The sequence below is a fragment of the Pleurodeles waltl genome, chromosome 2_2 (assembly GCF_031143425.1).
Source record: "Pleurodeles waltl isolate 20211129_DDA chromosome 2_2, aPleWal1.hap1.20221129, whole genome shotgun sequence".
Lineage (NCBI taxonomy): Eukaryota > Metazoa > Chordata > Amphibia > Caudata > Salamandridae > Pleurodeles > Pleurodeles waltl.
The window spans coordinates 269,622,564-269,645,370 of NC_090439.1; positions in this window are offsets into that span (position 1 = coordinate 269,622,564).

Genomic DNA, 22,807 nt, shown 5'->3' on the forward strand with positions numbered 1-22,807 from the left:
ACCAGGCTATAGATGACTTATGCACAGATGCAAATATCAAAGAATGGATTGGCAGAGACCCTGACTGTGATCAAGACCACTACACAGGAAAAAACGCCGGGACTGGTAGTACCATTAACAGCCAATATGTCTGCTGTATTTGTAGGTCAGACGGTAAAATCGGTGGATAATCCATGGTAACACTTTTACTGTTGCCAGTTTTTATTGCTATCAAGCCAAGTTTATTGATGGTTCGAAATAAAATGTTTCATCGTCAGAATGCATAAAAAGATCGCAATGAGAATTCCAAAAATAACAAGGCTGAAATATACACAAGTGTAAAACATTGATAGATTTTTAATTTAACAACACATATGTACAAGAATTCATGAAGTGTATGTCAAATCAACTACCTTATAGAACTTGACCTGGGGAGTAGGCTAGTAGCTTTTATCTTGTTTTCCCGGCTATGAACAAAAGCTTTGACTGTGCTACTGCCACTAGCATAAATGTGTTGCTTTTAATGATTCTAATACATAAACTAGGGCATAGGCACAGTGGTTCTAACAACCGACTTCTGACTTTAGCATATTGGAGGAGGGAGGAGGAGGGCAGAATAATAGCAGATGTTCATCTGTTTCCATGGCGGTTTTACATTAAAAACAATGGCAGCCGGGTGGAAAGCAAGATGGCGGCCGCGTAATTCGGCCGCGTACGTCTGCTCCGGCCAGAACCCTCCAGTGCGCCGGAAGCTTTCCTGTGAGCCAGAGGCTCTCTTGGCGGCGATGGCGTCCTCGCGCGTCCTCGCGCCAGATACAATGTAGCGGCTTCATTTCTGGCGGTCGTACTGGATACTTTACAACAGCGGTTTGTTACTTTTGGAAAATACAAAATCATGGATACTGTTGCTAATGCTGAGGATTACACACCACCTTCATGGGAAGTGCTCTAGCTCGCTCTGCTCCTGGTCCTGCTCAAGGGCAATAAAACAGCATGGATATTGCTGTTGGAGTCAAAGGATTATACACCGCCTTCGAGGAATGCATTCTGGTTTCTCCTGTTCCTGCCTGAGGGCGACGGCTGGTTTGCGCTGCCGGATGCTAATTGGGGAAAGCTTTAGACGTGGCTCCAGAAAACGGTCAGAATCTTTTCTTATTACAGACGCTTGGCATTGGGTATATACTACAATAACGCATTTGTGCTTCAGAAAGCGAAGAAAGTAAAAATGCCACCAAAGGGGGCGAAAAATATGACTTTGTCTGGACGGGGTAAACTGTTAAGGGTCAGTTCGTCAACTCGGCAGGGGGCAACAATGGATACAAAGCATGGCTCGGGGGAAAAGATTGTCTCTAAAATTAAGAACGCCTCGTTGGGCAGGTTTCTTGATAGAGGGAAGGATATACCGGCGGGGGGGTATAGATACCCCCTCCGTTGCGGTGGTGGCTGATCAATTAGCAACCATTGAGATGGTGGATGCGGAAAGACCCCCCCCACAGGAAGAAGGGGGGAGGCAGAGTGATGTTTTAGACGTGGCGGCCTTAGAAAAGCAGGTTGCTGGGAGTCAGGTGGAGCAGAGGAAGAACTTTCAAGATGATATGATACTGCCACAGGTAGATGTCAACAACAACAACAACCACAACAAAAATTTCTTGGCAGTAACGGAGAGTCGTCACATCTTGCCGGAATAAGTTTGTTAAAGCAGGGGCCTATGGTGTTACGTGATAATGAGACAATGCAAGGAGATACATTTTTTTCATTATCGGATCATTCAAGCTGGTCAAGCAATGAGCAGCTGGACTTAGAGGCGGATAAGACTTCTTCAGAGTTTGATTCCGAGGTGTCCTCCTTGGCACTGGGGAAGGAAACACATGAAAGTAGCAAGAATGCCACGGTTAGAAAAAAACAGAGGAAGAGAAGCGAGCAAGTAGGACCTAACAAGCACTGTATTAACTCGCTGGATACTAAGGGTCTTCAGGGTCTTCAGTGGGAGTATTCTAAGGATGACTTAACTCTATATGACAATGTTGAAAAACAGCCTAATCCTGTGTCGCTGGAAACCATATATCAAAGTATTATGGAACATCGAGAAGAATCTAAATCTGAGAGCCGTAGGACTCAATTAGCTTGCCCAAAGGATGAGGCCGGATCCCACCAAGTGACTCGAGAAGCTATGGAGAAACAACTTGAGGATACTCAGTGGAAATTGACAGATTTGGAGGACAGGCTAAGGAGGAATAATTTGCGCGTACTGGGTATACCAGAGGGACTTGAAGGATCAGATACACATAGCTTTATGGTCGTACTTTTTAAGGAGGCCTTTCCGGACTTACATCAGTGGGATTGGGATAGAGAGATTCAAAGAGCCCACTGATTTCCCTTTAGTAGAGCAGGGTCAAACTCAGTAGGAGGAAGTGGGAGACCCAGAGCAATGTTAATCTCTCTGCTTAATTTTCAGGCAAGACAGGCCATATATGATCGTGCCCGACCCAATTCTAGAAGTAAGGCTAAGGGATGCGAGTTTTTTGTGAGGCCAGATTTTTGCCACACTACTGTTGAAAAAAGATGGAGGTTCCGTCAGTTAATTCAACCACTCCAAAATATGGGGGCACAGGCTTTTTTATTAAACCCAGCTAAATTGAAAGTAGTAATGGATAATAGGACCCAGTACTTCACGTCAGAGGTGAAAGCAAGAGCTTTTATGGGTGGACTCAGTGGTCTGGGTTCTTAAGGTAGAGTTCTTTGATTAAGGTAGGGGGTGGGGAAAGCAGAAAGGGTAAGGATTTGAGAGTTGAGAAGATGAGGTGGTGGTAAATAACCCCTTTGTGCTCCCCCCTCACGATTATAGATAGAGATAGAGATAAAGAAAAGGAAAAAAGAGAAAAATTCTAAAAACAGGCACTGAGTGGGACGGTCGGAGCGGATGTTCTACCATCATTAGGGATAGTGGGATCCCATACTTTCCATAAACTGGGCGTAAGGGTAAGGGAATGGGGGGGAGTAGGTGGGTGGGGGAGTGCGGCTGATAGTAGGGTTGGGTGGCAAGGGATGGGAGGGTGGTGGAGGGGTGGTGGGGAGCTGGGGTGCTAATATAGGTAGGAATGTTCGGAATAAGTTAATGAAGACATGTCAGAAGAGGAGGATTAATATGGCTCAAAGTCAACAAGTAGGTTTGCTCAGAGGAAGAAACAGTGATGCGAGATTGGTACAACAAATTGAGCGATATGGCAAATAGATTAAGGATATGTATGGTGAATATTTGCGGTCTTAATAGCCCTCAAAAAAGGAAAAGAGTGGCAGCTGGGCTTAAACTAATTAAATCGGATTTATACTGCTTACAAGAAACACACATTTCGTGGAGCAAGCGTGAGCTCTTGCGAGAGCTTGGGTTAACGCCTCTGGTTTGTACCCAGCAGGAGGTGGCGACACGTGGTGTGGCGATATTCGCTAGAATGAGTAATGTTCATGTTTGTCGATCTCGAGCAAGCAGCGATGGGCGCTGGGCTCTCGCAGAGCTCTCTGTGAACACATTTAAATTTACTCTTTGCACTATATATGGATCCGTTTTTGACGAGGTTGAGCCTCTGGATACATTGAATGTAGAATTAGCCGGATGGCCCTTAAAAATAATTGTATGTGGTGATTTAAATATTCACTTAGAGGTAGGTAGTAATAGTATGGGTGCTCAGAGCTTATATCAGGGCCGAAAGCCCAAAGTATGGAAAGCTTTAAGGAGGTTAGTGATGGATCATGGGTTGACGGACGTTTGGGAAATTACTAAAACTCCAAATCCAGGGTATTCCTATTACTCTTTCCCACACGCAAAATTAGTAAGGTTGGATTACTTTTTTATTTCCCAAAGTTTAATTCGAGGGGTTGGAATAGAATGTAAACCCAGATTTTTATCAGATCATAATCCGTTAATCTTGTCTATAGTAGTAAGGGGGCCATCTAGTCCACGGCGCATGTGGACATTTGATAGGAAATTGTTGGTTGACCCAGGATATATATCCTACATGAGAGTGTGGATTTACCATTTTTTTTTAATTAACAGGAATACAGCAGATCCTGGGATGGTATGGGACTTATTTAAAGCTGCTGTAAGGGGTGAAACCCTCAGTTATAGTTTGGGAGTGCAGACAGCTAGGGGGAAGGAAATTGCAGAGCTTCAGCAAAGATTAATAACAAAAGAAAGGGAATTAGCCCTTAAAATTGTTAGTAAGGAAGATGTTACTTTCACACAGACCAAGACGATGATTCTTAAGGCTAAAATAAATGCTTACTTGAACAAAACAGTTGCAGCTGACTATCAAAGTCATCGATCTGAACATTATGAATATGGCGAAACAACAGGAAAAGTCCTAGCTAGGCGGGTTAGACAAAAGGCTGTTAAGCAGAATATTTTGAATATAACTGATAGTAACCGGCAGAAACATGCAGAGTTAGAAGGAATTCTAGAGGTTTTCAAGGGCTATTATCAGGATTTGTATAGAGAGGATATAATTTACTCTGAACAGCTTCAAAAAGAAGTCAGCGGATTTTTGGGGGAATTAAAAAGCACAAGGCTCTCTCCTGAGGAACAAATTATATTAGATGCACCAATTCAGATTGAAGAGATAATTGAGGCAGTGAGTTCCCTGGCAACAGGGAAAGCCGCTGGGCCGGATGCTATACCACTCGAATTCTATAAGTTTTTTTTAGCAGATATAAAAAGGGACATGCATAGTATTTTTTGTATAGCGCAGACAGGTCATGCGCCCCATCGTGGGAATGCGCAAGTGTTAAAAAAAAAGGATAAATCAGCAGAGCTCCCCAGTTCGTATAGACCTATCTCCTTGTTGAATGTAGACGGAAAGATTTATGCAAAGGTTTTGGCTGGTAGATTGGCAAATGTAATAGTCAGTTTGGTAAGGAAACAACAACATGGATTTATTCCTGGTAGAGATACAATTGATCATATAAGAAGAAGAATATCCATGTTTGATCTTGCAGATTTGCACCAAACAACTCTTGGGCTATTACTTTTAGACGCCGAGAAGGCATTTGACCGTGTATCATGGAAGTTTTTATGGGAAACTATGCGGTGGAAGGGCATAGGGAGTGGGTATATCACAGCCATAAAAGCCTTATATGCAGCTCCAAAAGCTAGAATATGCATCGCAGGTTTGGAATCAGGTATTATTTCAATTTCAAGGGGGACCAGACAGGGATGTCCCTGCTCCCCCTTGCTCTTTGCTTTATACATTGATTCTTTCTTGCTAAGATTAGAAGAATGCAAAAATATCAAACCTTTATTATTTCATGGAGAAGCATATAAGGTGTTCGCGTATGCTGATGATGTAGCTATAGTGACAAGCAACCCGGAGGAAGCTATTAAGGCAGTAGAAATAGAGGCAAGAGAGTTTGGAAGATACTCTGGATATAAGCTGAATTCTGATAAGAAACAGATAGTATGTTCTGAGCATGTTTCGTTAATAGACAGGCGGCTGGTATCAGAAGCGGTGTATCTGGGGGTTAAAATCACTCCTGTGGTTAGTCGTCTGGTGGAAATTAATTTTGTTCCACTGTTAAGCAGAATAAAGAAGGATTCAGATAGAATGCATAATTTGCACTTATCATTAGAGGGTCGCTGCAATGTATTGAAAATGATGGTTCTTCCGAAAATTCTATTCTTATTTCGAGCTATTCCCCTCGAGGTTACCAAAAAGTGGCTTAAGAGATTGGAAAAAATGGGGAATAACTTCTTGTGGGGATATGCTAAAACGAGAAGGGCAATGAAGTATATGACACTTCCCAAGGACCGAGGTGGCTGGTCAGTCCCTAATTTCACACTGTACTATTATGCTTGTTGTCTTCAACATATGGACGAACTTATAAGGGGAAGCTCCAGAGGAGATGTAGAAGTAAATCAAACCCCTATCTATGTTATGATGACGGGTGGGGAGGCAAGTGGATGGTTATCGAAATTTGAGGAACCAAGCTATTTAAAAAAAGTAAGATTTAAGCCTTTCTTAGCCGCTTTCAAGGTTTGGGCTCAGGTAAAACAGAGTATGGGATTGGGAAAGATTACGGTTTACACACCAATGAATTTTTTGGCTATTCCGAATTATATCTTTAGGGATCCCATACTAGCATTTTGGCGTTCTAGGGGAATAAATAAAGTTGGAGACTTGTATTGTAAATCTGGATGTAAATCTTTTATGGAGTTGCAGTCCCAATACGGTTTACCTAGGACCCATTTATTTTAAGTTTTTGCAAATACGAAACTTCTTTCACTCTCAGAAGTACGATAGGTCAGGAATGACGGATATTCCAATAGTTGAGGCTGTTAAACGCGGCGCAAAGATTGGCAAGATATATACTTTACTAACTGAGTTACAATCAGATGATATGGTACATCAGAATGAGCGATGGACTGTACGGTTTGGTTTGGCTGGGGAATCGATGGACCAATCTTTAGTTATGGCTGATACAACACTTCTCTCAGCTAATCTGAAAACCCAGCACTACAAGACATTGATTGACCTATATTACACACCTGTAAAGTTGAAAAAGTGGGGGAAATCCTCTGGAATTTGTACTCGTTGCGGGGAAACTGAAGCTGAGATAACGCATATGTTTTATGCATGTCCAATGCTGTGGGGAATTTTGAATGAGATAGAGGTATTCCTCAAGAAGATTACGGGTTGCAATGTTCAGGTAACTGTTATGCTGGTAGTACTTGGGGTTACGGATTCATCTGAAAGTATGGAGCCTGCACTGTATAAAATAAGGCGATTTTTATTTTTAACAATGGCAATATATCGTCTTTGTATTGCTACAGACTGGATTAAAAAAGAACCCCTTACGTTTGAGGGATAGCGTTCTAGATTACTTGCCATCTATAATATTGAATTAAGTCTTTACAAACTAAAGGGTCATAAGAAGAGGCATATGGGGGAACGAATTTGGGCACCTCTGACTAAATGGCTGGAAAATCAAGACATATTGTAGAGGATGTTAGCTGCTTTGATATGCAATGTATATAACTGTCTTCTTCCAGGCCCTCTTTCTTCTTCCTTGTTTCTTTTTTTCGTGGATATATTATGTCTTCTTATTTTGTATAGTCCTCCCCCTCTGACATATTAAATAAAAAAAATAATAATAAAAAAAAAAACAATGGCAGCCGCCAAATTTTACAGTTAATATCATTACCTGCAAGGATCTATATGAAAGGTAAAGCTTTTTTTTTTAGCACTTTTGTGCACAAATAACTACAACTAAATGTGACTTACAAATATCATATGATTATATATATGCTTATGTGGCCCTGTAAATGAAACTAAGATGTAGTAGAGTCTGTAACCATTACAAGCTGTTGGATAGGTAAACTACCAAAATGATGTATCTACTTAGTAGGTCGTATATTGTTCTCATGTCTGCATATACCTTCAAATCATAGAAACAAAATTGCATACATTTTCAGCATGAATACAATTCCAACAATTATTTTATTTTAAAGCTCATAATTAAAAAAAAGAAGAAATTGTCCTGCATGACCTACTACTAAAGTAAAATAGCCTCAGAGTCAATCTTAAAATGTAGAGCATGTCTGTCTACTTTAGCTTATTCATGCATTACTTTGTGAGACAATTAAAATTTTAAAACAACATCAATAATAATGTGTTGACCATTACAATCAATTGATAGATTATTCATTTGTGCAAATACCATATCCTCCTGTTCTTTGCTGTACCTATCTTGAAATATTTAGACAAAAGGGTATTTGTTTTGTGTTACATCTGAAAGATATCATTATCTCCTCAACCTGGAAAGATGACTACTTACTAAACCAAAATGGGTGAGGTAGGAATACTCCACTAGATTGGCAGAGCTCGTTCAACTGCCACACTGCCACACTGGAACACAGGCATCATCACCTCACTCTCATCTACCGCATATAATTTTGATATAAACAACTATAACAGGAATTAAATAAACCTAGTGAAAACACACACTGCATAACCAAGAAGTAGCTCACTGCAAAAAATCTACCTTTACTATATAGGATATTTTATGCAGTCTCATACATATAGTTTTGGCAATAATCGTATCGAAATTAAACTAATGGGCTTTGTTAAAACTAAGAGCCAGATTTAAAAGGCCCTAGCACCACTTGAGCGTCACTTTCAGTGATGCTCCGGTGGCGCTTTTCACTGCTCCATATTTACAAGGTGATGTAAAGCCACGTTTTGTTGCGTGACACCTCCTTGAAAATATGGAATCCTCCAATGCAGTTTTCTGTATCAGAGGGGCATGCAATGGGTGTTGCTGTGGGCGGTCCATTGCAACACCTATTGTTTTTGACGTTGCCCCATATTTATGAGAAATTATAAATCTGTGGCAGTGCCAAAAACTAACGCCACCCTTAGAATGGCGTTCGCATGGCAAGACGAGGAGGAATGCTTTTATTCCTCCTCATTTTTTGCTTTTTTTATGTATGCTGCATTCTGTAGCACCCATAGAAGAAGCAAAATGCCATAGATGACTGTTTATTTGCAGGAAGGTGTCCCTTCCGGCACATAAACAATCATTCAAAAATGACCCTTTGCTAATTCTATGTGTGCTGCTTCTGCAGCACACACAGAAATGCCAAATCGCCAGTGTATATTGCATGCAACAGTCACTCCTCTCAACACAGAAACCTTTGCACTGTGGTTTAAGGATTCCAGTGTTGGGGCAGGCAGTTTCATTTAGCGCCGGCGCAGGGGGAAACGCAGGGCTGCACCGTACTCTTATGAATATGGCGCATCCCTGCCTTCCAAAACTGGTGCAGTGTTGCACTTTTGATTTTGGCGCAGCACCGCCCTGTCATTAATCTATTCTAATAATGGATAGACAACCCCGAGTTCCCTTCTTTTGAGCAAGGAAGTCAATCTGTGTTTGTCTGTCTACTATTTGGTTATTAACAATTTATGGAATTTAATAACAATTGAGATCCTTGATTCATGTTTAGAAATCAAATGCATACTCAGTTTTTTCAGTCCTAAAATTGAATTAATAATTTAATGAGAATTTTCTTGAATATGTTCAGCATGTTTCTAGGTCAAGAAAGAGGTGTGCTTTGCTTCATCTTTATATTTTGATTTAAGATGGATGGGCTAGAATAGTTGCACCTTTTTGACTTTGGACTTATATTTGGTCAAGCCTACAATGAAAATTTATGAAATCTTTAACAGAATCAAGCAAAACATTTGCTAGCAACTCCGCAGGATCTTCAAATATTATAAGAAGCAAATTACCATTCTGTTTACTGCTTTTCAATACCTTTATCTTCATTCATATGGAACAGCAAAAACCAACACTTTATACAACAGGAAACTGTTCCTTCTGCTCAGTGTGTTTTTAAATATCCATATTTGTGGTGCTGGGTGAAAGCAGTGTCTGGGTGTCTATAAGGCTCATGTTCTATTGCTGAGGCAGCACTTTTCCCTTTATAAGGGGGGGACATGTGCAGTGTTTATTTGAGTAGGAGAGATGTGCTTCTTTACCCATGTGTAAAAAAATGCCATATTAGGTGTGTGGTGTTGATCCAGTAACTAACCTGTTTTAGTGGGCAGTCTTTGGTAGAAAAAAAACTTCCAGAATCTCACCCATTTATTGTCATTCTTGGAGAAAGTAATGCCTACTGGCAGATCTGATGACATTAAGACAAAGCCATCTTTACAGTATGGTGGATAGAATTCTGCCACCATACTGGTTTGAGGATCCACCAACTAAATGTAAAATGTGCAGTATAGTATTTGATCTAGTTTATGCTTTGTTGATATCACCCTTCCATAGTTCTGGCATGATTATACTCAGTAATGGTGATGCTTAACAGTTACAGTAGGTACAGCACCAAGGTTGCGGTCAAAGAGTTTTTATTCAATTACCACCTGTAGAAAAATGTCCACAATTTATTTCAGAAGTCCTGGGGCACAAATCTTAAAATGATTGGTCAATGGCTTTCTAGCATTATATCCCTCTGTGCATTAACATAACCCATATATATGACCAGTTACAAGGTGGGAGATGTTGAGGGCCAAAATTAACAGGGCCAGAATTATAATTTCTGGCTTGTAATTACTCCACAGGCTCATCCAGTTATGAGTTGTTCTGCCTGGAATGGACAATCACATTCAGGCCTCATTTTACCAGGTAAGCATTAGCAGGTGGATTTCCACTATGGTTAGAACAACATGCCATTTTCTACTGATATTTATCACTTGCATTGACAGGTGGCTTGGGGTGGAAGAGAGCATACAAATGATTTAGGTCAGTAATGGAGGGTGAGGATCATGTTTAAGGTGGGGGGCTTGTGTGTACGAAGAGTCAGGCTCTTGTACCAGCAGACCTGGTAATTCCACACTGTGTAAATACAGATGCTAGAACACCATACCATTCATTATCAGGCACAGTGGTATCCCACCTTGGGTTACCGTTGTTAGAGATCTAATTAAAATTAAAATCCATTTAATTAACAATTCATGTAAGTGAAATCTAGGCCTAACCAAAAGTTTCATTTAAACATGAACTTTTATTTCTAAACTCTGCATGACCCATATTTGTTTGACTTCCTTGATTTGCTAACATCAAAAATTTCCAACAAATGATAATTCAACAGAAATGTTTCTATCATAACTTTTGCATGCCCTTTGCATGACACAAACTTCCTATGCCTAAAAAAGAAAGCTCTATTGTTTTATTCTTTCTAACAACTTGACCTGCATTGGAATTTCAAAACTTGCTGTACTAATCTAAAACTTGCTTCTTTATGAATAGGCTTTAGTGTGGAGATGTATGAGATCCAGTATATTAAGATTATTTGTGCACAACATTTACATGAGTGTCTTTTCTTTGAAAGACCAAGGCGAGTGAGAAAATTCCCTAATATTGCAAATTGTGTTGAAATGTCATTAAGTGTCTCTTGCAGTAATACTGTCTTCGTTAGAAGTTACCATCTCTGTGGAACCTGACCTCATCCTATGATTTCTGTCACTTCTGATTGGATGTCTAAAATCTTGAATGAAACACATGTATTAAAATGTGCATCATAATATTTGTGTATACAAGTGTCCCAGGGAAAGAACAGCTGGAGCAACGGCAACAGTAGTGACAAAAGCAATAGCATATGTTCACATGCTCTCAGACTCAGACTTTCTCTATCTGAGCTCCTGAGTCAGACAGATTTGCTCTCTGCCTAAACTACTCTCTATTAGTTTCTGTTCCAGTATTCTTTAGGAGTATTGACAGCTTTGCTGATTAGACTGCCTCTTGAAAACCTTTTTCCTTTTGCTACTTCTGACAAAAATTATTCACATTTACTTAATACTGAGATCGTTTGCAGGACCAGCTTTATGCAATGTTCTATAAACTTTAATTGACGAATAAAGAAAAAGATTTGAAACTCGTGACAAATAAAACTTTAAATTCTACCTAAACTCTCATTATTGACACGTGAAAGAATATTTGATGTCTTTGTTATTGGAAATAGCAGATTTAGGGGGTCATTACGACCTCGGTGGTCTTTTTGCAAGACCGCCAAGGGACCGCCGTGCGGAAGACCGCCTGTGCAGGCGGTTTGCCGCTCGGCGTATTATGACTTTTGGCTGCTCTCCGTCGTTATTCCGACGGAGAGCCGCCAACAGCCATACTTGCGGGCGGCGGGTAAGTGGAGGTTGCTCCACCGCCACGCCAACAGAACACCACCCAGCGAATCACGTCCTGTGATTCGCCGTGGCGGTGTGGTGTCGGCGGAGCTGCCCCCATGGCTCCCGTCCCCTCCCGGAGGATCGACGGACCAGGTAAGTCGATCGTCCGTTAGGGGAGGGGGTGGGGGGTATTGTGTGTTGTGTGTGTGCATGGGGGTGTGCATGTGTGTATGTAGTGGGGGTGTGTGAGTGCGTTAATGCTTACGGGGGTGTTGTGTGTATGGGAATGAGTGCGTGTATGGCTGTGGGTATGTCTGTATGGATGTGTGCGTGTATGTTTGAATGTGGGTGTGCGTGTGTGGATGTAGGCATGTATGTCGGGGTGTGTGCGTGTGTGTGTTGGTGGTGCCTGCATGCGTGTCGGGTGTGTGTGTGTGTGTAATGTCATGTTGGGGGTCAGGGTGGGGAGGGGGGCCCTGCCACCTTTGGGGGGTGGCAGGGGTGGCGGGGGGGTGGAGGGGAGGGAGTCGGGGTGGGGGAGGGGGTCAGTGTGGGGGTGGGGGGAGGGGGAGACCCCTATCAGTGCCAGGAAAGGAATTCCCTGGCACTGATGGTGCTTACCGCCATGGATTTCATGGCGGTTCAAACCGCTGGAAATCCACGGTGGTATGCCGGGTCCAAATACCACCGGCGGTATACTGACGGCCGCAGGGCTGGAGACCCAGGTCTCCAGCCCAGCGGGCGGGACGGAGAACTGACGGATGACCATGGCGGTAACCGCCATGATCATAATACACCAAGGTAAGACTGCTAGCCTGTTGGCGGTCTTACCGCCGGTTCTCCGCCATCCACCAGGGTTGTAATGACCCCCTTAATTTCTAGCCCGCACCCATGAGCCCCCACTGGGCCTCCAAGAGGTGCAGACAATTTTATAAATTTAGAATACTCAGTGATCCCACCGCACAGCCTGATTCATTATTGGACCCCCCCCAAAATAACACAGCATTTTTGGGGCTTTTTTGGAATTGATACACACTGATGATAGTGTTGTAGGGGAATTTGCTGCCCATATGTAATCTTGGCCTACCAATGTTTATGGTTCCTATTTTACCTCTTTCCACTCTCACATTTCTCTCCCTTTGCCGCTTAGCTCTAGCTATCCTTTTTACCTCTTATTTTCACACCCTCTGCCTCCTATATCGCTTTCTTTTCCTCTCTGCCTACAATATCAATTGCCCCTTCTAGTTCTATCTATCTATCTATCTATCTATCTATCTATCTATCTATCTATCTATCTTTCTATCTATCTATCTATCTATCTATCTATCTATCTATCTATCTATCTATCTATCTATTTATCTATCTATCTATCTATCTATCTATCTATCTATCTATCTATCTATCTATCTATCTATCTATCTATCTATCTATCTATCTATCTATCTATCCAGCTCTCTTCTTCCCTCTATCTTTTGTACACATGTCTCTATCATTCCCTCCTTTCAATTTTGTATGGTTTGCCCAGTGCTTTCCTACCCTTATCCCATCACATCTGTTTCTCTGTCTGTTCTTCCTTCCTCCTAACTTCCCACTCTACTGTGTCCCTCATTTTCTCCCTCTCTAATCCATGCTCACACTACCATGTCTTTCTCTCACTTCAATCTTGCATCTCCTTTTCTTACACTTCTTTCCCAACCTCTTTTTCTCCTCTTCCCATAGTCTCTACCTTTTCTTTCCCCCTTTCTCATCGTCCACATCTCTTTCTCCCTGTCTATTTGGATCTGCCATATTTTCTCTCTCTTTCTTCCTGTCTATCTCTTTACCATATTGTCATCATATATCTGTCTGTCTATCCTTCTTCCACTGCAATCCTAGCATCTCTCTGGTTCTTTCTCTCACCATTCCATCTTCTCTGGGGCTCTCTGTAATTGATACATCTGGTTTGATGTGCCAGTGTCTGATTTATTAGAATGACCGGTCAGAAACCTTATCTAGAGCATTGAGAGGTATAGGTGGACAGCAGGACAAAATAGTAAATGGAGAGAAAACTGGGGTAGAACATGAAAGACTTGTGGAGAAAGAAGAAGGTGGAGTACAAATTGTGCTGCTGAAGAAAATGTGGATCAAAATAAGAGATGAAACTCAAACAGAGGGAGGGATACATGCTTCAATAATTAGCTAAAAGAAATGGTGAGACTATAGGTATTTCCCATATCAGTGAAATAAGAAATGTCATTCTAGGCAACAAATGAGCCAAATGTGAACACAGAAGTAGTGTAAATTGTATTTGATGCTTTAGTACAGCAGCCATTTGGGACCATATTACACAAGTAGCCTGGGGGTGCAATGGGGCATTTGTGCCATCTTTGTGTGCCCCCAGGGCACTTTCGTATTACAGAAGGGGCCACAAATGCTTGTGCAACCCGTTCTGTAATGCAGATAGTCCTGGCACACATATAGCAACAGCACAATCATTAGAGGGTGTTCCTTCACTTTGCCTCTGTGCCCTTACTATAATACTGACGTGGCTGCAGACCCAATCATGCCTTTAGAAGGAGCATGGAAAGTGCGCCACAAAAAGGTGGAATACTTTCTGATTGCCTTCTATATGCAGCCCACTGCAGGGTTGAAAGGGGGTCCCTTGAACCCCCTAGACATCCCCTTCGAGGTGGGTACAGTCACTCACTGCACCTGCCTGCAAGAGGATCTCTAATCCCTTTGAACAGTGCATGTGGGTTGCTGCCTATACAGAAAAACACAGAGCAACTTGTAAACAGCTGCACCCGGTGCACCAGCTTTAAGGACAGTGCAAACTATCTGTAATACGGACCTTGGCTGGCAACGGCACAGGCCAGCAGATGTTCTTACGTTTCGTATTTTCTACTTCCCATTAGTTCTCACTTTCCTCCTCTTGTGCACAGTCCATTTTAGAAAACTTCTTAACAGAAGAAGAAAAACCCACTTTTCATCTTTTTTGTTTAAACTGCAGCAGTAATTATATTTTGTGCCCAGACTTGCAGTAGGCATTGTGCGGTCACAATCCTACAATAAATTATAACAGTTGATCGGCTACATTATTTAATTCCTGCAAGTGACTAGAGGAATTACAATTTACTGGTAAGAAGGAAAAAGTCACAGGCTTTTAGACATGGATTGCACACTACCATTACACATGTTTAGTGCATAAGTATATATTTAGACTTGAAGGTATTAGGCAGTGGTGATAGCCACAGTTTGCCATTGACATGGTTCCTTCATTTTGGTACCCCAAATACTCGCTTTCAAGCCCCGTATGTGCAGGCAGAAAACAGCACATGGGGTGCTAAGCGCTCCTTCGAGGGTGGACTCAGTTAATCTGATCAGGATCTTCCCAAATTTGAATGAAAGGTTGTAATGATACACGGAATACCATTAGTCACTTTCTACCTGTCCATTGACTGACTGGCACTTGAATGGCAGACCTATGCCAGACCCATGCCAGAGAGATATTACTAATACTACGAAGTTCCAGGTATGTAGAAAGTGGAAACAAAAGGAAAGTGTGTGTGCTGGTATGCCATTATATAGGTGTAAAGAGTGAAAAAAACATTTAAAAATGTCCACCTGCCCTGGTCTCACAGGCTCTGATAAAAGTGGTCTGTGAATGCTCATGCTCCTGATAACATGACTCGGAGGGACCACTGAAATTGCAAAAATTGGCTTGTAAACAGGTAAAAGCTGCTGGTATATCCGTGTGAAATACCAGGGAACCACACGGAGGAACTAGTGCCCAAAAACACCCTCTTCTGGATGTCAAGCCTAAAAAACATATAATCCTTGTTACAGTGGCATAATGAAAGTTAAGGCCCCCAGCAAAGTACATGGAGGGACCCCCCTCCGAACTCACTCAGGAGCTCTCTTGCCAGGTTACTGAGCTGAAGAGGCCTCCTGGAGCTCCCTCCAGCACCGCATTGGCTTCAGGAGCCTCCGTTACTCCACTGCCTTGTTATTGCCACCTTACCTGTCTTTCTTGTTACCGTACTTACCTAATACGGTTACTTCTCGCTCCTGAGAGAGGCAATCCACTTCTCCTATTAGGAAACTAATACCTACATAAAAGCCTTTTCAAAACAGTATCTAATCCTCTTCCTGCTCCAATAATAAGATTCTGAACTCAACAAACATCCTGATCACTACCAAGAAGTAGTCAACCTTAGAGTCATTGGAGAAGGAAGGGGGTCCAAGGTCTATGATAAGGAGCACACTGACACAAAGCAATGAAGATTACTGGTAAGTAAACAGACCACTTCCCCAACATTACTCCTTCCTCCCTTCCCATCTCAAATTACCAAGACCCCAAGTAATTCTAATTCAGGGGCAGAAAAATAAAAGGAAATGTAATGGGCCACTCATGATCAGGGACATGAAATGCAATTGTATAATTTCAATTAGACAAGTGACATAACATGTTTGTAAAGTGCATATTCATCTTTTATGATGCTGAATAACTGACACATAGGCCCTCATTACGACGTTGACAAGACCGCTGCGCTGACGGCTGCCAAAAGACCACCAGTTTTGGTGGTATCCCGTTCATCATATTAAAAGTCCACAAAGTATTCTGCCCAAAAACAGCCACAAATCCGACACCGCCAGGACATAGGAGGGCGGGAAAGATGCAGTTGCACCACCTGCACCACCATGCTGACAACTTTCCACCCACCAGATGACCCACAAATCAGCATAGTGGTCCTTCATGGTGGAAAACCATTGGCGGTCCGAACCACCACACTCAGAAAACACTCCTGTCAGAACACAACACCACGTTGGGCAGTTTGAATACCCCACACCAGACACACATCCACACACCAGGCACACCCACTCACAGCCCTTTATAACACACCCGACACAACCCACAATCCTTTGCACAATGAATGAATTAAAAAGACACTGAGAAGCCACAATTCAAACATATAACACATATACACCATAGGCACTCATACACTTCACACTCACCACACACAGCACCACCGCACCACCAACACCATACACATATCCCAACTAAACACAAACATCACCACCTACCACCACTCACGGCAAAACGCCCCACCCCACCAAGCACCTTACACTGCACCCCACACATACAACACCCCTCCAACACAACTACTATGTCACGACAAAAGCACCCATGCTTTACCGATGAGGAGTTCCAGGTCATGGTCAACGATATACCAAATCAGTAGGACAACTCTTTGGAGCACAGGTTCAGTAGACCTCCAGAGCCAGGAAGGTACGTTCATGGCGTCCAGGCACCAGCTGGCAGTAATGAAGACTGGCGGTTGGCCCCCACATCCGCTCAGAGTTCACATCATGGGAGGAGAGGGTCTTGGACTTACTGCATCCAGAGGGCCTGCCTGGAATACCTGGAGGGCTGAACTCTGGTGAGTAACTAACATTCTCCTGCCAGTAAGTCGTCCTGTCCAGCATGCATATTCACCACCCAATCACTCCCTAAATCACTTCATCTCCCACTACACCTCCCACCTACTCACCTAATGCCCCTCTCCTGCATGCCACACCGCCACCCACCCAATACCCACACACTCCTTGTAAAGTGTACATTCGGATAGCACTGCCAATAGCAATCACTACAACTTCCACGATGCACTAGCCCATCCACCACAAAACCTTTATTGTGCCTGTCACATCATACCTCTTGCATGTGTGACGATTACACTTGCTACAGCAACTGGATGCTTCGACTGAGGACCACTACATGGCAATTACATCAATTCTATGGCACTAAACAATGGAAAACTAAGCCAGGCACAGACACAGCACTGTCATCAATCCAAAGGGCCACTAATCTAGGCACAAAACCCTGAAATGGACCAATCCTGGCCATGATAGTAAGGAGGTATACTCCATGCACAAGAGGCACAGACAGGACAAACATCCTTGAATCCACACATACTCACCTCCCATTTGTGCACCATGCTGCAATGTACAGCCTTTCCCAATCACATACCTAGCAAGCCAGAATGCCCATCAGCCAACAGGGCAAACCTGCCATGTGAACCATCACACAGGAACACAACCAACACACTGAGCTAAAGTGACCAAGCCTGATGCAAACAAGCCCAAGGAGCATGGAACACATGTCTCAATCCACCATCCACAAACAGTGTTAGTAGTGCTGCACTTGCCAATACCATTGCTGGGAACCAAGACAAGCCACTATATGCATCAGACTAATAGACAACCATAGACACCTACAGCATGTAACTCCCTCTCACTCCATCCATAGGCACCCCTGACGCAAGCAACAACAGAGAGGGTACGATAGACTGCCATTCCTCCTTAAGATGAAGGTCCCAGTGAGGACAACGCCACTAGATGAATGGACAGAGATGACATATCTGGCCCATCTGGGACCCCTGGTCAGTCTACCACTCCCTGCCTCAGCATGCCCACACCAACCTCCCCCCCCTTGTGGCAACAACAAATCAGCCAACTATGTGCCCACAAACGTGTGCCCCAAGCATTGTTCAATCAAGAGTGTGCCCCACAGTACAGGGATCTGAGTCGACCCCTCATACCTAAGACAATGAAGGTCCTGGAAAAAATGGGAGTGGGCATGTCATGCCAGGAGCACAGGCACATGGGAGCAGGGGACATGGGAGGGGACCTGTGGGCCAGAGGACGGGGCACACAAGGGAGGCATCTGACCAGGAACTCATCTACCAAGTCCTGGAAGCATATCAACTATCCCAGGACAGGATGGGCTAGATCATAACTATGATTGGGTAAAACCAGAGGCTGCTGAGGGAATACCACCAGGAGGTCATGCAGCAGTGGCAGGCCCACAATGCCACCATGGTCTCCATTGCAGGGGTGCCCATGGACATTATCTCCACCCTGCATGCTTCCCCCACCCACCAGCAGGCCCCTTCCACTAGCCACATCACATTTGAGGCTGCTAGTGGAATGGAGGTCCTGCCAGAGGAGCCACAGGCCTCAGCACCCCTCCCTCTGTAGCTTGAGAATCCCCCCCTGCAAATGTGGACGTCCATCCAGACATCTGGCTGCAGCAGATGCCAAGACCAAAACCACTGCCAGGAAGTGACCCTCACCTGATAGCTCTCCCGTGTGTGCCACTGAGACACCCTGTTGACTGGTCAATGCCAAAACTCAATTTTCCCATGGCCCATGGACACAAGACCTGTGCTACCTATAATTGTGCCACGTACTCTCAGGATTTCTTCCACCATTATCCCACTCATTACCTGTTTGTCACTCAAGTCACAATAAACACCATTGATCACAGCAACTGCATATTTGTATTTATTTTTACAGTAACAAAAGTATATTTACCTATTTGTTGAAGTGGAATGGGCTACAATCCAACAGACAGTGTAAAGGACTGCAGAGGGAGGTATCCTCTGCAGCAGAAACAGAATAACAGATATGTACCAGGGCTGCGGTAAGGGAGTCCCTAGTGTTGCCACTTCCCAGAGTAAATCTACACATCCACAGTGCAAAAAGACCATAACAGAGATCACCATCAGGAAAGTAGGCATAGTGACAGCTAAAGCACATATGTAGTCCATAGTGAACGTGCACAGTGTAGCAGAAAACTAAGCAGGGTAGGACAGATAACACATCTACAGAACCAATCGGAGGAAATACATCACCAAACACTGTAATTGGCATCTCTCATGTGCTAAAATTCACAATGTGCACAGTAACCAAAGGATACAGAACATGAATCCTTCAAGCAATAGGTATGAGTGTCAGAGATAAACAGAACACAATCAGTAGCTGGAATGACATGAGAATAGGGGCATGCAGGACACATTGCACAATACTGGCCTGTCCATGAGAGATGTGCTGCCTTCAAATTGCAAAGAGTATACATGACAGAGAGAATACATTACAACTCTGCACCTTACATGCAATCAGTCACCTCCCACAACACACACATGGGGAAATGAACACATTTCCCAATCACTGATATACCAAATCAGGAGGACCATATATGAAAACCTATGTTGAAATACCAGACATGCAAATATAAATACAACATGCCTGTATGTTATTGGAAGTACTGATTGATGAACTCAGCCCTTGACTCAGCTCCACCTCCCTCATCTGCCTCCTCACCACTTTCCATGTCAGCATCACCAGCCACTGGTCCAGCTGCCTTCTCAGCTAGTAAGGGTATCTGATGTCTCAGGGCTAGATTGTGGGGCATGCATCAGGCTACTATGATCTGGCATACCTTTTGGGCAGTGCAGAGGAGGACACTTCAAGAGACGTGCAGGTACCTGAATCTGGCCTTCAGGAGGCCAAATGTTCTTTCTTTTACATGCCTCATCCTGCTGTAGGCCTCATTGAAACGGTTTTAAGTGGCAGGGTACCTCAGTGGTGTCAACAGCCAAGGAAGGTTAGGATAGCCAGAGTCACATGTGTGCACAGAGGTAGGATTTGTTACAGGGTGGGTAGAGCCACATGGAACATTGTGATGAAAGGTGCCATAACAGGGGCATACAACCAAATGCTTACATACCAATGAGCCACACCCTCTCCCTCTGTAGACGTGTCATCATGAGTGGGACATTGTTGTTCCCCAGAATGTAGGAGTCATTCACAGATCCAGAAAACTTGGTTGCCATTTGAGAGATGTATTGGTCTGCCACACACACCACCTGTACATTGATGGAGTAGTCGTTATTCCTGTTCCTATACATCTGTTCATTGGCACTGGAAGGGATCAAGGGTATATGCGTGCCATCTATGGCCCCAAACACATGAGGGATGTGTCCCACAAAATAGACGCCTGCCTTCACTTGGGCCAAATCCCCTCATTTGGAGAACCTGATGTAGCTGTCCAGGTGGTTAAAAAAAGCGCACACTACATCCTTCAACACAAGACTGAACAGGAGCTGTGAAAATCCCTGCTGGCAAGCCCACTGTCATCGGAAAGGAGCCTGTGGCAAGAAAGTGTAGCACTGACAGAACTTGAACTGTGGGAGGGATGGCATAGGGATTACGAATGTCAGGCAATAGATCTGGCTCCAACTGTGTATATAGTTCCATGATGGTCTGACGATTCAGACAATAGGTCTGAATTATGTGCCTCTTCTCTAGGGTTGCAAAGTCTGCTAGGGGACGGTGCACTGGTGCATGTCTCATGCTCCTCAGGACAGGGTATCTAGGATGGAGAGGATAAATAGCACAAATTGAACTGCACACCATACATGCTGGCACAACACATCTAATTTGCACACACCGTTCAATGTCCACAGTGACCACACTGCAGGCACATACCATATTGGGCATGCAGAAGTGGCATGGACTTCTCCCTTGATGCACATTGCTGCCCCTGATCAATAGTGTCTGACACACATCACCTGTGTCAAGTTCCATTTGTGATACACTGACCTGTCCTGCAAGGAAGCCTGTATGTAGTCATGCCATGTATCTATACGTTGACACTGACAATCAGCTGACAAGTATCTGGACATGCTGGTCATCAGACACCCAGCCACAGAGGGTCACTGTGTCCGGCATCTCACATGTATGTGCCAAAACATGATGGCACCACTTGGGCCTAGTGTGCTATCTGCCATATAAGGTGTATGGTGCACTTATTTTACTCCATAATGGCATGATATGTGCCTAAATGGCAGCTGCCTGACCTGCAGCACTAGACAGGTGGTAGGCGGTCGCAACCGACACACAACAACTCATTCGGTAACATTGCTGCCTATGGGAGACTGGGGCCAATGGCGATCACCGCCGGCGGTGATGGTCCTGTAGGCGGCCGTGACTGCCATTTTCTGCAGCCTAGCTCACTTGACTCCTGACACTCTAGCAAGCAAGACCCCCAGGAGCTGAGCTGCTGTGTACTGTCTCTGGGAGCCACCAAGCCACATCCTGCAGGTGATAGGGTCCCCGCCTTTACCCCGGAAGTAGTAGAAATGCTGGTGGATGAGGTCCTCCCATGTATGGACAGCATTATGGGGCACCAGAGGAGCAGGTGAGCCCAATGCCATAGTCAAGTGTGATAGGGGTGTGTGAGGGTTAATGGGGTATGTGTGTTGGTCAGGGAGTACATGCATGCAGGGGGAATGGAGTTTAGGCATGTGAACCATGATGATGGGTATGTGTGGGCATTTGATTTGTCTGATGTTAATAGTCCACTGCTGTTGGTATCGTGCCAGTCTACATAACTTTCTCCTTCTGTCTGTATCACCGATGCAGGTCAACGCCCATCAAAAGAAGGGGATTTGGTATGCCATCGGCAAGCAAGTGTGGACCCTGGGGGTAAATATCCAGCAGAGCACCCATTGTTGCAAGCGGTGGGAGAACATGAGACACTGAGCCTGGAAGACTGGGGAGGCCCAGCTGAGGATGTCCTCCCTACAAGGGAGGCGTGCAAATTGGAACCTGACCCCCCCCCCGTGGCACGCATTTTGGCAGTGGCCTACCCTGGGGTGGATGGGCATTTGAGGGCAGCACAGCAGTCACAAGGGGGTGAGTACTGACTGTATCTTGGAACTTGGCTTGCTATATTTGGGATTGGGTGCCTAAGTGCTGCCAAAGTGGCGTTGCAGTTAATGCTAAATGTGTATCAACATTTGGAAATGGGTAATAGGCACCCTTGCTGAGTATCTTTTGTAGTTGTGTCCCCATGCTCTACTGTCAGTGGATTTACATTTCCCTGTTCCATACCTCTCAAAGTCTGTAATGTGTAGATGCACAAATGAGATGGGCACATGTGTGACTCCATCCTGGCCCTACGATGGATGTGAGTGTCAGTAGTACCCTAAGCATTGTGTATGACCAGCTCCAGCCATCTGTATCAGTGGTTCTAAGGCATCAGTCCACTCCCATCTATGTAGCCAAACTGTAAATGTGACTATACGACTCTCCTTCCATACCTGGTACTCCGTAGATCAAGCACTGTAACTGGTATAGATAGATTGTGGGGATAGCATTACAGTACCATTACTGCACTGCCCTTCATAGGACAGGATAACTGGCCTGAGAGCTGACAAGGCATACATAGGTGATGTGCTGACTGTAGGATATGTGTAGGTAGGTGACCTGGGACACTGATATATGTAGATTTGATGAGGTATGATTGCACAGTTCTAACATTCCTGTGGGTTATA